This window comes from Felis catus, chromosome B3 (assembly GCF_018350175.1).
Source record: "Felis catus isolate Fca126 chromosome B3, F.catus_Fca126_mat1.0, whole genome shotgun sequence".
Taxonomy (NCBI): domain Eukaryota; kingdom Metazoa; phylum Chordata; class Mammalia; order Carnivora; family Felidae; genus Felis; species Felis catus.
The window spans coordinates 130,923,628-130,937,161 of NC_058373.1; the positions used below are offsets into that span (position 1 = coordinate 130,923,628).

At 42.1% G+C, this 13,534-nt stretch overlaps 1 long non-coding RNA gene across 1 annotated transcript; it reads right to left on the reverse strand.

Annotated features, from left to right (window-relative positions):
- Positions 1-1,920: 1,920 nt before the first annotated feature.
- On the reverse strand, positions 1,921-11,095 carry LOC123386170. The gene is made up of 3 exons (XR_006599888.1): positions 10,507-11,095; positions 4,213-4,360; positions 1,921-3,658 (listed from the first exon to the last, which is right to left on the reverse strand). It is a non-coding gene; the product is annotated as an uncharacterized LOC123386170 (long non-coding RNA).
- Positions 11,096-13,534: the final 2,439 nt, after the last annotated feature.

The window sequence follows — 13,534 nt, forward strand, 5'->3', positions numbered from 1 at the left end:
AAAGCTGAGAGCTGAAACTTGAATAAACAATGGGATATTCTCAGACTTCAAAGAAACATTACCTTAAGGACTAGCCAGGCTGTGGAATGCTGGGCTTCTTTCTGCCTGGTCCTAATTAGCTTTGGGGTCTGGCAAACCTGTGCAATCCAAATGCATTCAGCAGAGGCCTCTGGCACGCTTTCCCAACTACCCTCACATCTGGGTTCACCACATCCTTGGATCGTCATCTGAAGAAAATATTTCCTTCTGTTCGTGTCCTGCCTGTGGAATATCGGTCCTTCTCCCCCTCCTCCTTACCTATCCTTTGAGTTGTGACAAAAATCAGTTAGCCAGCTAAATCTCTTTCGGCCCAAGTATAAGGCCTTGAGGCTAATGATTGTGACCTTTAAGGGAAGTAAAAGAGAACACCATCAAAACCCTGGGGAAGAGGGAGCTTTGGTTTCCATTCTCTCCACTGGCAGTTCCTCTACAGACCTTCAACAGGGAAAACAGTCCCCAGTTCAAACGAAAGGCATGGAAAATGACTCTCCAGTGCCTCCCCCTGGGCACCACAAGACCTACGGGACTGAAGCTGAACTCCCCACAGTTGGAGAAAAGCAAGACTGCGAAGGAAAAAAAAAGAAAAGTCTGCTAGTGCCTTCATCTTCCTCACCAAGACTTCACTTCTGCTCTGCCCAGGGGTACCGACCATTCCAAGCCTTTGCTGGTGCCTGGCTAAGGCTGCGGTGCCTGGGGTCAGCAGACTATAGCCCAGGGGCCGAATCCCACCCTCGATGTGTTTTTGTAAATGAAGTCTACTGGAACACAGCCACGCCCATTTGTTTATGTCTCATCTATGGCTGCTGTCAAACCAAGTGGCAGGGTTCAGTAGTGGAAACAGACTGGGTAGTCGGAAAAGACTAAAATACCTATTATCTGGATCTTTACAGGAAAAGTTTGCCAATGGAAGAAAGAAAAAGACAAAAGAAAACCAAAGATAAATGTGATGTCAGACGGCGATATAATTTCAGCTCCCATTCATCTGGCCAGAATCCATTTTTTCCCCAGATTTTCAGACATGGAGGAAAATACTCTCAAGAATTATACTCAGAAATCAACAAGGGTCCGACCAATGACAGATATTCCAAACAAGACATGCATTTTCTAAGAAAATTTCTCCACGGAAATTATGTTGCAACACACAGGAGGGCCAAGATACATTATCATGTCCATCACGGTTAAACCCGCATTCTTTTGTTCTTTTTGTTCTTTGTGCAGGTTTCCAGACTAAAATGAAGTCTTCGGCTACTTGGCTGCAAAGGACTCCCGAAAACATCTTACATGAGATTGCGCTCAATGATGTGGGGGTTCTTCTAAACCCTTGCAGAGAAAACACAACTACAAAATGGCCTTGGCAAGTAAGGAAGAAGAAAATCAATCCAGATCCCCCTATGAGATGTGTGTTCTTCAGACAGAATTAAAAATCTGTTGGGTTGCTTGTCCTTACTGCCCGCTTGTAAAGCATATTCAATTATTCATTTTATTCACCTGACTGACCACCTAAAAACTAGGTAGTCAGTGCTTCGGCAATAATTTCATTTCTAAGTGTTCCGCCTGGTTATTTTTCTGTGTGTGCACACTATTAATTAATGACTATGGAGAAGTCCATAAATTTCAGCATTCTGTATCAGTGGTGCCTGAATCTATTACCCATGAAAGCCAGAGTCTACAGTCACTGAGTAGGCACAAAGAGATAAGTATTGATTTTATTTTTGAGTTTTAATTTCTTCTCATTGAGTCTGGAGGAGCGGATTGCACTTGAACAACCCTCACAGAGCAGCGAAGTGCTACGCGAGATGCACACAGCTGTCTCCCCGCGGGGTGAGCTCAGCCTACCAGCTCACGTTTGGGACTCTTTATGTGTGTCACCGATGGGGAATCAATGAGAAGACATTTGGGGCTCTTAAAAAATGCAGCCAAATCCTCTCTGAGCCTCCGCGTCTTATTAAATTGGGACAAGGGTGTTAAAGACCTCCTGGGTTCCAAACTTTTGATGTGGTTGCATCTGGTTGATTCAGACTCCCAGTGTATCACGAAGCGGGCATTAATGAGACAGCAGAAAGTCTCCAACCGGTGAGTGGGGACATCCAGGTGCCAGTGCAGCCTTGGTTTGACTGACGCAACGTGATGGGATGAGGGGAGTATTTGTTGTACTTTTGTGTTCCGTCTGTTTCACAAAGATGAGAAACGCCAGGTCACAAACCTGTCTGGACCCAGATCCATAGAGAGAGGTAGAGAGAACATTCCTCTTCCTTTTGAGAACAACTGAAGACCTTAGCTACTAACTCTACATCCTTGGTGTCAGGTACAGCGAAAACGTTTTTAAGTGAAATGCACAGAAAGCTAACTTGTGTCACGACAGTTGAGGCTTAAGCGATCTGGCATCTTTTCATTTAACAGATATTCCTGTAGTACTTGCAGTATGCTGAGTAGTGTTATATTTTATAAAGAATTAAACCTCATAACTATAATGGGATCCAGGTACTATTATTGCCCGCAGCCTGTTACGGATGAAGAAGTGGGAGTACAGGCTTTTGAGCGCGCAAAGCCATGCAGCCCACAGGTGGCTCCTAGCTCTCTGTATCTAGGCCTCTAACCCTAATGCAGGCCTGTTTCTTGCTTCTTGAGCTGCCTCTCGTGGAACAGAGTCCAGAGCCCTGTTTCCTACTGGAGGACCCCAACTTAAGGGCCCCGTGGGAAAGTGCTGGGTCTGGTCACAGTTTTTAAACTAATCAGCTATGTTGCTTGTGTGGGGAATACGGTTCCCCACACGGGAACTTGCAGAATCACCTAGAGAGTGTTTTTTGTTTCATTTCGTGTGTTTTCAAAATCGATTCCAAAGACATCACCCCAGACCCACTAATTCAAACTCTCTAGGAGTTAAACACGTGGAAATCTGCATTTTCCAGGCTCCCCAGGAGAGTCCGAGGTACCAAGCGTGGCTCTCCCAGAGAGTTGCTGCGTATCTTGTTCCCACCTTCAAATGAATCGGGTTACTGTTGTTCGCCCCCAATCATGGCCTTCTAACTGTATAAAACCTTGACTTTGTCATCTCTAAGGCAAGAGGCTTTTGTCACCTTGTGGCCACGTTTCCTAGAAGGATCAGAAAGACTGGGTTTTGCCCTAGGTGTGGGTTTTAAGGAATGGGTCAATGGTGAGATGACAAGGCATAGAGGGGAGACCACTCTGACGATTCAGGCTCCTGCTCCCAAATCTGAACTGTTAAAAATAAATCAATAGGTGCATCTGTGCCACTCACACTTACGGATAGGAATGAGCCTGGTGGGGGCTCCATTCTGTCAGCCAGCTTGTTTAACCGATTTGTTCACCGAGGGAACCAGAAGGTTGACAGAAAATATCAGCGGGGGTCTATTCTGCCTATACTTCTATCCACAAAAATAACTGAAAGAGTTCTTTGAGACAAAACTTTCTAAAAGCAATGAAATGTTTGCGAGAGCATGGTTACATTTATTACAAATGAGATACCACTGGTACAATTGAGATCATGATGGATGCACAGGAAGGACCACCTGATGGAGTGAATGGAGGTTTGGGGGTCTCCTACTCAGGAAGACTAGCAGGCATCTCTGATCCTTTGTTTTCTTCATCTGCAGACTACCTTAAAACGATAGAAGGAGGTTAATATGCATCGTTCCTTATTTTATTTTAAGAACAGAACCCACCACCTTTTAACTGGGATGATCATGGTCCTCCGTATTCTACATCCCATTCCTGCCTGCTGTCATGGCCCGTCTTGTAAAAATGTGCTCATTTATTCCTTTCAGAATCATTTTTAGGCCAAATAATTGTCCAAGCTTCCTATCGATATTTGTTTATAGTATCCTTTGTATGCTGAAAAAATTATGCCAACAAGGAGGCCATGTGTGATTTTATATATTGATTTTTGGGGTTTCTTTGATTCCCCAGTCAGATAAAGTGGTCATCTGTGTCCTTCTCGCTATCGCCCAGTGCTTTTGCTTTCTTTATTCACACATTGATTCATCTAATACCAATTTTGTTACATCATGGAAGGCCAGGCTATGTCTTTGTTTTATTGGTGTTGATCCTGAAAATTTCAATACACATATACGTGCATATATATATATATATATGTATATATATATGCACACACACACACATGCACACACTACACAGATACACGCAGCTACTTACATGCATGTATATCAGCCAGCTTTGCCTCGGAGAGTCTTTGACCAGCCCAGAGTTGAATCTATCTCAGAGTATCTTATAATTTATTCTTTGAAATTCGTTGTTCATAAAGGTCTTAAACCGTTTGCTCCTTTTTGTGCCCACGAGATAGCTGCGGGCAGAGGGGAATCTTAAAGAATATTGTCTGGTTGTTATTGGCAGAGGCATGACTGAAGGTGACGTTTAGAAAGAAAGAAACAAGATAGAAGTTGAAGTAAGAAATGAGAGAGTGTTGCCCTCCAAGAACATGCCCTTAATGTGATGAGAAAGAACCCCAAATTCAAGAGAGGAGGCACAGAAGGGAAACTTCAAACAGGGGTGCAGCTTGAGTGAGCCTGTCTGATAAATAGAGTCTACATTAATGCCTCAACAGTGGCCTGTGCTTGTGCTGAGGTATGAAGAGTAGATTTAAAAAATTCATATAAGATGCTATTTTTCTAATTATTTATTTTTTTATTTTTTTTTAAGTTTATTTATTTATTTTTAGAGAGAGCAGGGGAGAGGCAGAAAGAGGGAGGGAGAGAGAGAATCCCAAGCAGGCTCTGCACTGATAGCCCCATGTAGGGCTCAAACTCACAAACTGCAAGATCATGACCTGAACCAAAATCAAGAGTCAGCTGCTTAACCAACTGAGCCACCCAGGTGCTGCGAATTTTTTATTTTTTTTAAGATGCTATTTAAAAACTTAGATAGGTATATGCTCTAACTAGAGGTGGAGCAGTGTCATACGAAGAGACGATAAAATCAAGCCTTTCACTGCATATGCTAATAGAACTTATATTCCAATTAAATAGGGCTGGAAATGCATTGTTTGCATGTTTAGGACAATCTTTATTTCTGCTAGACATTTCTGTTGCATTTTCATTGGCCTGGACTACCCTTTAGGAGGCATTTTCAGTTATGAGATTTGAAATAATTAGAACATGGTGCTACAACCCTTACTAGTACATTTGGAATAATAGTGGGTAAACCTCTTCAATTTTTCTTCCTTTGAAGATATGTCAGAACTTATGTCCTGAGATATAGTGGCTTGATTTCAGTAAGATAACATGTATTGTTGGCAGGTGGACTAAAGCATATATATTTTTGTACTAATTATGTTGCTAACCCTCTCCTCTTTACCATGGGAGAATGCAAAGGACTAAGATAGACTCATGAATGTCTGCAAGCATGGAGCCTACTAAAAGGGACAAGCTAGAGGAGCCAAGGGGGGGGGGGACAAGGACAAATTTGAGTACGTCTAGGTTAATGATATATAACCCATGTGGTGTAGACTGAAGGTTGCACGGAAGTTTAGAATTGAGGACTGGAGTGCACTATTTCCACAACAGCTTAAGATGTGAAAATCACCAAGCTGATGTTAGTATCAATCAGGACAATGTCTGTAAAAACATTTCAAACACTGTGAGGCATGATTCACATGGAACACAGAAATAGCTTCTTATCCCCCAGGACACAAGGAATCAGAAGACCTTTATTCAAGACCTGTCTCTGTCTTTTCTCCACTGCACAAACTGATATGAATCTTATTTCTTCTGAAGATCTGTTTCGTTTCCTTCAATATTGGCTTATGACCACTACCGATTAAAGCTCATTGAAAAACCAATGTACATCATATTCTTTTTTTAGTTGCGAGAAAAGAACCTGTTACAGATATTAATGGTATCATCTACGTCATGAGGATATTGGGAGAATTAATGTGAAAAATGGGATAAATAAAATACACCAGAGTCCTTCATGAAATGGAAAGTACTCTTTATCTGTAAAATGGAAATTGACCTCGTTTTTTCCTATTCTTTTCTTTTGATCTTCCTTCTTTCCTCCTTTCCCTTTCTTTCTTTCTTTCTTTCTTTCTTTCTTTCTTTCTTTCTTTCTTTCTCTCTCTTCCTCTCTCTCTCTCTCTCTTTCTTTCTTTCTTCTTCTTCTTCTCCTTCTTTGTTCTTTCATTTGCCAAAATGCTACAAAAAAAAAAAATGTTATTGCTTTTGAGCTTTCCACTGGCCTTTGTTCATTGAGTACAAGGATGCTTAAGGTCTGGGAAATTAGAAGATGCACACATTGTGCAACTGTGAGTTTTATTGTGATGGTTATTTGAGAAGGTCTGAAGATCACCTAAGTATTCCCTTATTAAGCATATATCTCCAATCAGACCTGAAGCACAAGCCAGAATTAAGAAACGGAAATAATTTAGGCTCGAAATGGGCACTCTGGTATTCACACATCTCTCCCAGAACCACTCAGCGTGAACGCATTTCCATTTGAGAGTCAGAGGCTGCCTTCGATTTTAGTCCACTCTCCCATGCCACTCTAAATGAGAAATTGAAATAAACACTATGCCACTTTCACAATTCTGGAAATAGTAGCATTTGGGCAGCAAGTTTCATGTCATTTTCCTATTAATGCCAATTTCCAAGGTAAATCAACCTATAATATTTTTGACAGGTCAGTGGCTAGAGTAATAGAGAAATTTCAATATATCAGTTTTCATTTTATATTTGGGGGGAGAAAAAGCTGAATGTCATTCCAGCAGTTCAAATTTTCTAACAAAACCTACTGATACATGAAACTCTCATGTATTGGGTCTCCGTTCTCAGGGGGAAAATACATTTTAATGTTTTAATTCCATTTATTTATCATTATAATTTCATGTCCTGAGGAATTCTGCTCGATGAACTTTAATTTTTTTTTTCCCTCCATATTTCGTATAACTAGTTTTCAGTTACGGGCTATGCGGTACTGTGCAGGTGTTAAGACAACCACTTAATTGCAGAGTCCCGTGGAGTTGAATTTACATATATTCTTCGTATCAAAGTGAGGAAAATCTTGGTAGAAGAAATTCACCAACAGTCTGGGACAAGCCCTTTTCCAGGTCCTCAGACTAATACGAACTTGGACTTGCAAACTTGGTTCCCCCTCTTGAAAATAAAATACAAATGACTGATACCGCATGACCCCAGAAATCAAACTGAGCAAGAGGAAAAGAAATCTCATAAGAATTAAATGCAAGTTACACGTTTCCTCTCTAGTTCTCTTGGAAAATTATTTTCGGAAAGATGGAGAGAAACAACTAGCAGGAAGGAGACGAAAAATCTTTGGAAGTATTTTTCATACAGAAGAAAGCGAAATACAAATAAACAACAAATAAACAAAGGAAACCCATTCCAGATACACTTTGCACCTCCAAGATTAAGCTACTTTGTATAGAGCAATGTTTCCAGTCTGGGCTTGGAGACAAAGAGGTGTGAAGTCAAATTCCAATTCTGCTACTTACAAGTAACTGGGACATCATCCTTCATCCCACTTACTTCAGGCTCCTAAAAACCGTAAAGTAGGCATAATAGTTGCCACAGGGCTGATATCCACCGCCTGTGAGATTCTGAAGCACTTGAACCATAAATAACATGCATACAGAGTCTATCACAGATCCTGACTCCTGTAAGCGCTTGGGAACTTGTATATCTGTGGGATGTACTGTTGCCTTTTCCCTTGCTGGTAACACAATCTCTCTTCTTTTAGGGATGCCATGTCTCCTCAGTGACCCAGTGGGTCAGCTAAGGATGACATCACCTCCCGGGCATCATGAGTGGAAGTTTGAAGCACGCCTAGCCCATGAGGCGATTCCTAAGTCTATTGTTTGAATAATCAGTAAAGAAGCCCTCTCTTCTTCTGGATCCCAAAGGCCATTAAGCCTAACATTTACACAGGCTACGTGGCTACATCATGGAGAAAGCCTCCCAACCCACCCTCCCAGAGCAAAGAAGAGTAGAGAGGCTGTGCTGAGGAAACCAGTGACCTCACGGGTCCAGCTTTACTGGAAGCCAATCCCACATTTTGAGCTTCCTGGGAACTTGAAACCATAAATTCTCTGCTTGGCTCAAGCTAGCCTGCAGGAGGTCTCTTGTCACTAGTGGTCCATACTGAGTCCTTATCATTTTTTACCCGTAGCCTCGTAGCAAGAAATTCATGTCGGTAGGAATTTCAGAAGGGAAATAATGAGTCCAATCTCTGAGTTACTACTCATCGATGAGAGTAGCCTGGGAGGAGTCTGGCTGGAAGGTCACTTGGATCTGTATACTAGAAATCCTACACTGAAAATGGGCTGCTTCGTGTGCTGCAACCCAGGAAGGAATTTAGTTTAAGAAGGAAACTGAGCAAGTAGAAAGATGGTCATAGTTAGAATAGCTCTAGTCTATGTCCTTATGATCCTAGACTTGAACGCTCCAAAGTGAGACCTACCAAACTGTGTCTCATTTCAGTTCTCTAATTGCCCCTTACAGAACAGTAAGAACACAGACACCTTGTCTAGGAGATTCGTTGTGCTTTTTTCTTCCTTCTTTACACATTATATTATTTTTCAAGGATTCTCCATGAATTATCAACTGTCTCTAAAGGCTCTAAGGTCAGATGATTCTCCCTATATATGACAAATTTGGACCGATTATATATTTTTCACAGAATAGGACATTTTTTCTATCTACTCCCATTTAGTCCTTCAAAAAATTTCATTGTGTTCCTGGTTTAACCTACATCACAAGGTCCCAAGGGTTACTTAATCATGAAAGGAGGTTTTCCCCATGCTCTTAAACTAGATGATTATGTTTACCAGGATAGCCTTTAAAAAGTATTGAAAGTTAGGGGTGCCCGGGAGGGCTCAGTCAGTTAAGTGTCCCACATCGGCTCAGGTCATGATCCCAGTTCGTGGGTTCGAGCCCCACATCAGGCTATATGCTGACAGCTCAGACCCTGAATCCTGCTTCGGATTCTATGTCTCCCTCTCTCTCTGCCCCTTCCCTGCTCATGCTCTGTCTCTGTCTCTCTCTCTCTCAAAAATAAAATAAACATTTTAAAAAAAAGCATTGAAAGTTATAAGTCCATGAAAATCAACCTTTTTAAGAACAATGTATTATTTCCATACCATAATGCTTAATTTTTTATGTAGGCTAACAACTGGGTGAAATGTGACCATACGCAGGGGTGAGCAGATTGTTTTTACCTTAAAAGGAATAAAGAACAGTCAGATGTTGGAATATAAAAGAAGTAACACGTGCAGCATCTTGCAATTTGTGAAATGACTAGTGGCAAAACATTTTGTTGGAATCATTTGAATTTGACATTTACTAATTCTTTACTCTGAAACTGCAGGAGTTAGGGTGGGTAACTCTAACTGCTGTGCTAAACAACCTCAAATCTCAGTGATTTAACTCCCAAAAAAAAGGGAGGGGGGGATTTTCTCAGAAAGGAAGGCTAAGTTTAACCTAAAGCCATTAGTTATCATTTCTCCCAAATCTTTGCAAATGATAAAATTAATTTTGTTAAAAAGAAGACCGTGGGCCTTAAATGGACTCATGTAACGTTAAGGACCCACACCAGCAAACCAAGACTTAATACCTAACCTAACTTCGGTTTCAACCACCTCCCCAACCACAGCACCCCCAAGGAATTTCATCTGAAAGATTAAGTCAAATGGCAGTTCTTGATCAGCACTAGGAAATTCACTGATACACCCCCTCCCTTCCCCTTGGAAAGGTGACCTTGTCTCAAACAATGAATGCTCTGCTAGTAATTTTTTTCTCACTCCCTCTCGGCCTGTAAAACCCTTTCCTTTTCTCCAGCTCGATGCAGCTCCTTACTATTTGCTCGATGGGATGCTGCCAGCTTCATGAATCATTTCATAAAGCCAATTAGACCTTAAATTTTCTCCATTGATTTTTTGTTTTGTCATTTAACCCTCCCCAGCACCAACTATTAGACGAGTGTCTAATTGTTATCATCAGTATTTCCAAAACACAAGATTAAAAAGGGGAGTTTTCCTACGACTTCTTTTATGCTTCAGGGGTGGTAGTGAGGGAATAACGACAGTAACGACACTATTTTGTTCACGCTCTGCCTTTTCAACGGTCGTGGTTTTGACAACAACAACAAACTCTGAAATGTGAACACCTTCCAAACCCGCAGGCTCTTCAAAAGCCTGTGAGCTCAGTTTTGAAGGTTCCATGGCCCTACCTGGAGCGACGATACCTGAAACATTGTACCGACTCTTCCAAGTAGTAACAGAGTTTTTTCTGTATTTGCGTGCTATCCATATTAAAGACAGAGTTCGGCATTCATTGTGTATCTGCCGTTTTTGAAACAGGGTGGAGGGAATGTTTGAAGCTTAGGGATCTGCCTGTCTTGGTTTAACCTAGGTTTAACACCAAGAACGGAGCTGCAAATGGCCCAGGGGGTGAAAGACACAAGGCCTAATTAACTGCCCGATACCTTTCTTGCCCAGGCAAGCTATTTTCATCAATATTGGCAGTCAAGGGCATGGGTCCTGGAGGAAGAACCGGAGATAAAGTCCACCTTTGCTACGTGCTAGTGATGTGATCCCGGCAAAAGAGTGAACTTCTTACTTCTTTTCTTGTCAGTTACAGGAGAATGTTGAAGTCACGTGAGGCGATTATTAGGGGATCGCATAAGGAAAAGCATAAAATGGGTAGCAAAAATAATTGATGACGACTGTGGTTAACCTTACCCCCTTCATGAGGTCCCTTCCCATTGGTAAAATAGGCCTAAACTGCAAGTCCGATTTTTGGAAATCTGCTTTGAGGGTTTGCTTATCCTGGTAGTTATCAGCAAAAGCCACGCCCACATTTGGTATGCGTCTCTTCAGGGCTTGTTATCTCAGGTGTAACTGTAAGAAACCTTCCAGAAGTCCTACTGCCCTCTCCACTCCTTTTTTTTCACATTGACAGAAAGGACTCCAAAGTGCCCGCTATGAGATAGGCAGAAATCAACAAATGAACAAACCAGCAAAACTGTGTTTCAGATTTCCAAGATAATAGTAACTGCAAACCTCCTGGGCCAAAAAGTTCTAAGCAGAAACAAACTGCCAGGCTAAGATCCCTAGGGGCGGTCTGATGCCATTCTATTGTGCAGTTTAGAAGAGCACTAATCTAATAAGTTTATAATTTTGAGTTTTTAAAATTAATTTTTATCATCTGTAAAGATTTGGGAGAAATGATAACTAATGGCTTTAGGTTAAACTTGGCTTTCCTTTCTGGGAAAATTCCCCCTTTCTCTCTCTCTCTTTGGAGTTAAATCCCTGAGATTTGAGGCTGTTTAGCACAGCAGCAGGAGTTACCCACCCTAACTCCTGCAGTTTCAGAGTAAAGGATTAGTAAACGTCAAGTTCAAATGCCTCCAACAGAATGTTTTGCCACTGGTCAACTCAAAGGCTGGCTTTACGAACAATCAAGTCGCTGGTTTCTAGGACACCTTCAGATTGCCTATTTTATGCTGGTGACATAAAGAGCAAAGTGAGCTGTGTTCAAGTTAAGGGAACAGTTGCAGAGCAGCTAACCCTCCCCCCTAACCCCGGTCAGTCAGCATGAGTCGTCAGTGTGAGGCTGCAGTTGTGGACTTGTGCAAAGACCCGCGCTGAAGAAGACGCTATCATCTCAAACACGCGGCTTCCCAGAACCTCCTGGTGTCTGCAACTCATCAGCTGACTCCTTGTTACTTTCCTCAGCCCAGAAGGGACACACATCACTTTCATTCACCGTCCGCTGGCATGAACCAGTCCTGTGGCCCCACCTTGCCTGAACGAGGGGCTGGAAAATATAGTGTCTGTCTCGCAACAACTCCACACGGTGTAAGGGAGCATAAATTTTTATGAGATAGCTAGCTTTTTCTGCCACAGACTGGTAATGCGTTTGGAATGTACAGGAGAAAGTAAGTTTCAAGTGATCGTGAAATTGGCCTGCTTTAATTCTACTGCTGGCTAAAGAGGGAGCAGCAGGTGGCCAGGACCTGCTGTGTGCACACTCGAGGGGGTCAGCTAAAGCTACTAAAGCAGATGCGAGCCTTTCCATTTCTGCTGAAGGTCAATGGGATCTGCTGTCCTCCAGGTGACCGCCAGGGGGTGCTGCATCACAGGCCAGTTTCCTGCTGGGTTTATTCCAGACCGGTGGGTTTCATGTAACTCATAAAAAGGGCCTAGGAACAAAGATTGGGCAACAAGATCTCTTACCAGAGGTTTACACAGCAGTGAACAGGCCATGAACAGAAACTTCCAGGATGACTACAGACAAAAACTATTACTTCCAGAAACTGTTTTCCAGAAACTAGAAGAAAAAACGGCGACGTTTCATATCTCAGGGATACTCACAATCACGTGGGATTGCTTCAAATTGTCCCATAGTTCTTCCTAGAAATGTACTAGAACTGACCATTAAGGTTCTCTATGCTTTGCTTCCCTTCCTAGATAGTGTCATATTATTTTCTCATGTTTTAAATTGTTAATTTTTCTTCTTGATCGGGCAGCCCCAAACATAACCTGTTAGTGGGAAAATAATTGAAGTTAATTAGGTCCATGCATTTATAAATCCAATCATTCATGTGTCATGTGTTTATTGGGTACCAAAAGCCAGGTACTGAGCCAAGCCAGATGGAAGCAACCCCTTCATCACACGCTTCCAAGCTCGAAGTGAAAGAGGGAAAACACAGGTCATGTGAATTGTACACTGTCTCTGAAAGCTTCTGCGTGGAAGTGACACGTCAGATCTCATTCATGTCATTTGCTGTGTCAAGTCACATGGCCCTGCCTGAGTTCTGCAGGCTGAGCAAGTGTAATTTTCCCAGCAGAAGAAGAAGCCCAAGATTGGGCAGATAATAACACAGCTTTTCACAATTGCTGTCTTCCAGCAATTATAGCAAGGTTCCTACCTCTTCTGGTTCCTCTTCCAGAACCTGGCTCCCAGGTGGTTTATTACAGTAACAACAAGTTTTCGACCAAATTCTGCCAAATAACATTTACTAGAGAATAGACCCCCCCACCTGTCAAAATATTTTTCATCCTAAGTTTGAGAAATTCCCGTTCTCTGGCTTCAGACGTTCTGATAAGCAAGTGCCTGGAATGAAACTTTAACTCCAGGACAGAGGCTATGATGTCCTACTAGAGAAAATAGTCAAAAGACCCTCTGTTGTTGGGCCAGGCTATATGGGAAGCCATCGGAACCATGGGGATCTGGATGACCGTGCTGCTCTGAAGGGATGTAGCACTGGGCCACCCGAATCCCTACATTTCGTTTTGATGCGGGGATGATGAACTGCAACAATTATTCTAGTCAAAGCCATGTCTTTTACATCTCTTATCCATCATGAATAAAATTATTTTTTAACAACCCATTAGTAAGCCTCCCTCTGTAGATTTCTCTAACAATATTTGTGGATCCCACAGAAATGAAGATTCATGATGAGGATACTTTAAATGCTAACCAAGCACCTCCAAGGAGAATCAAGGTAA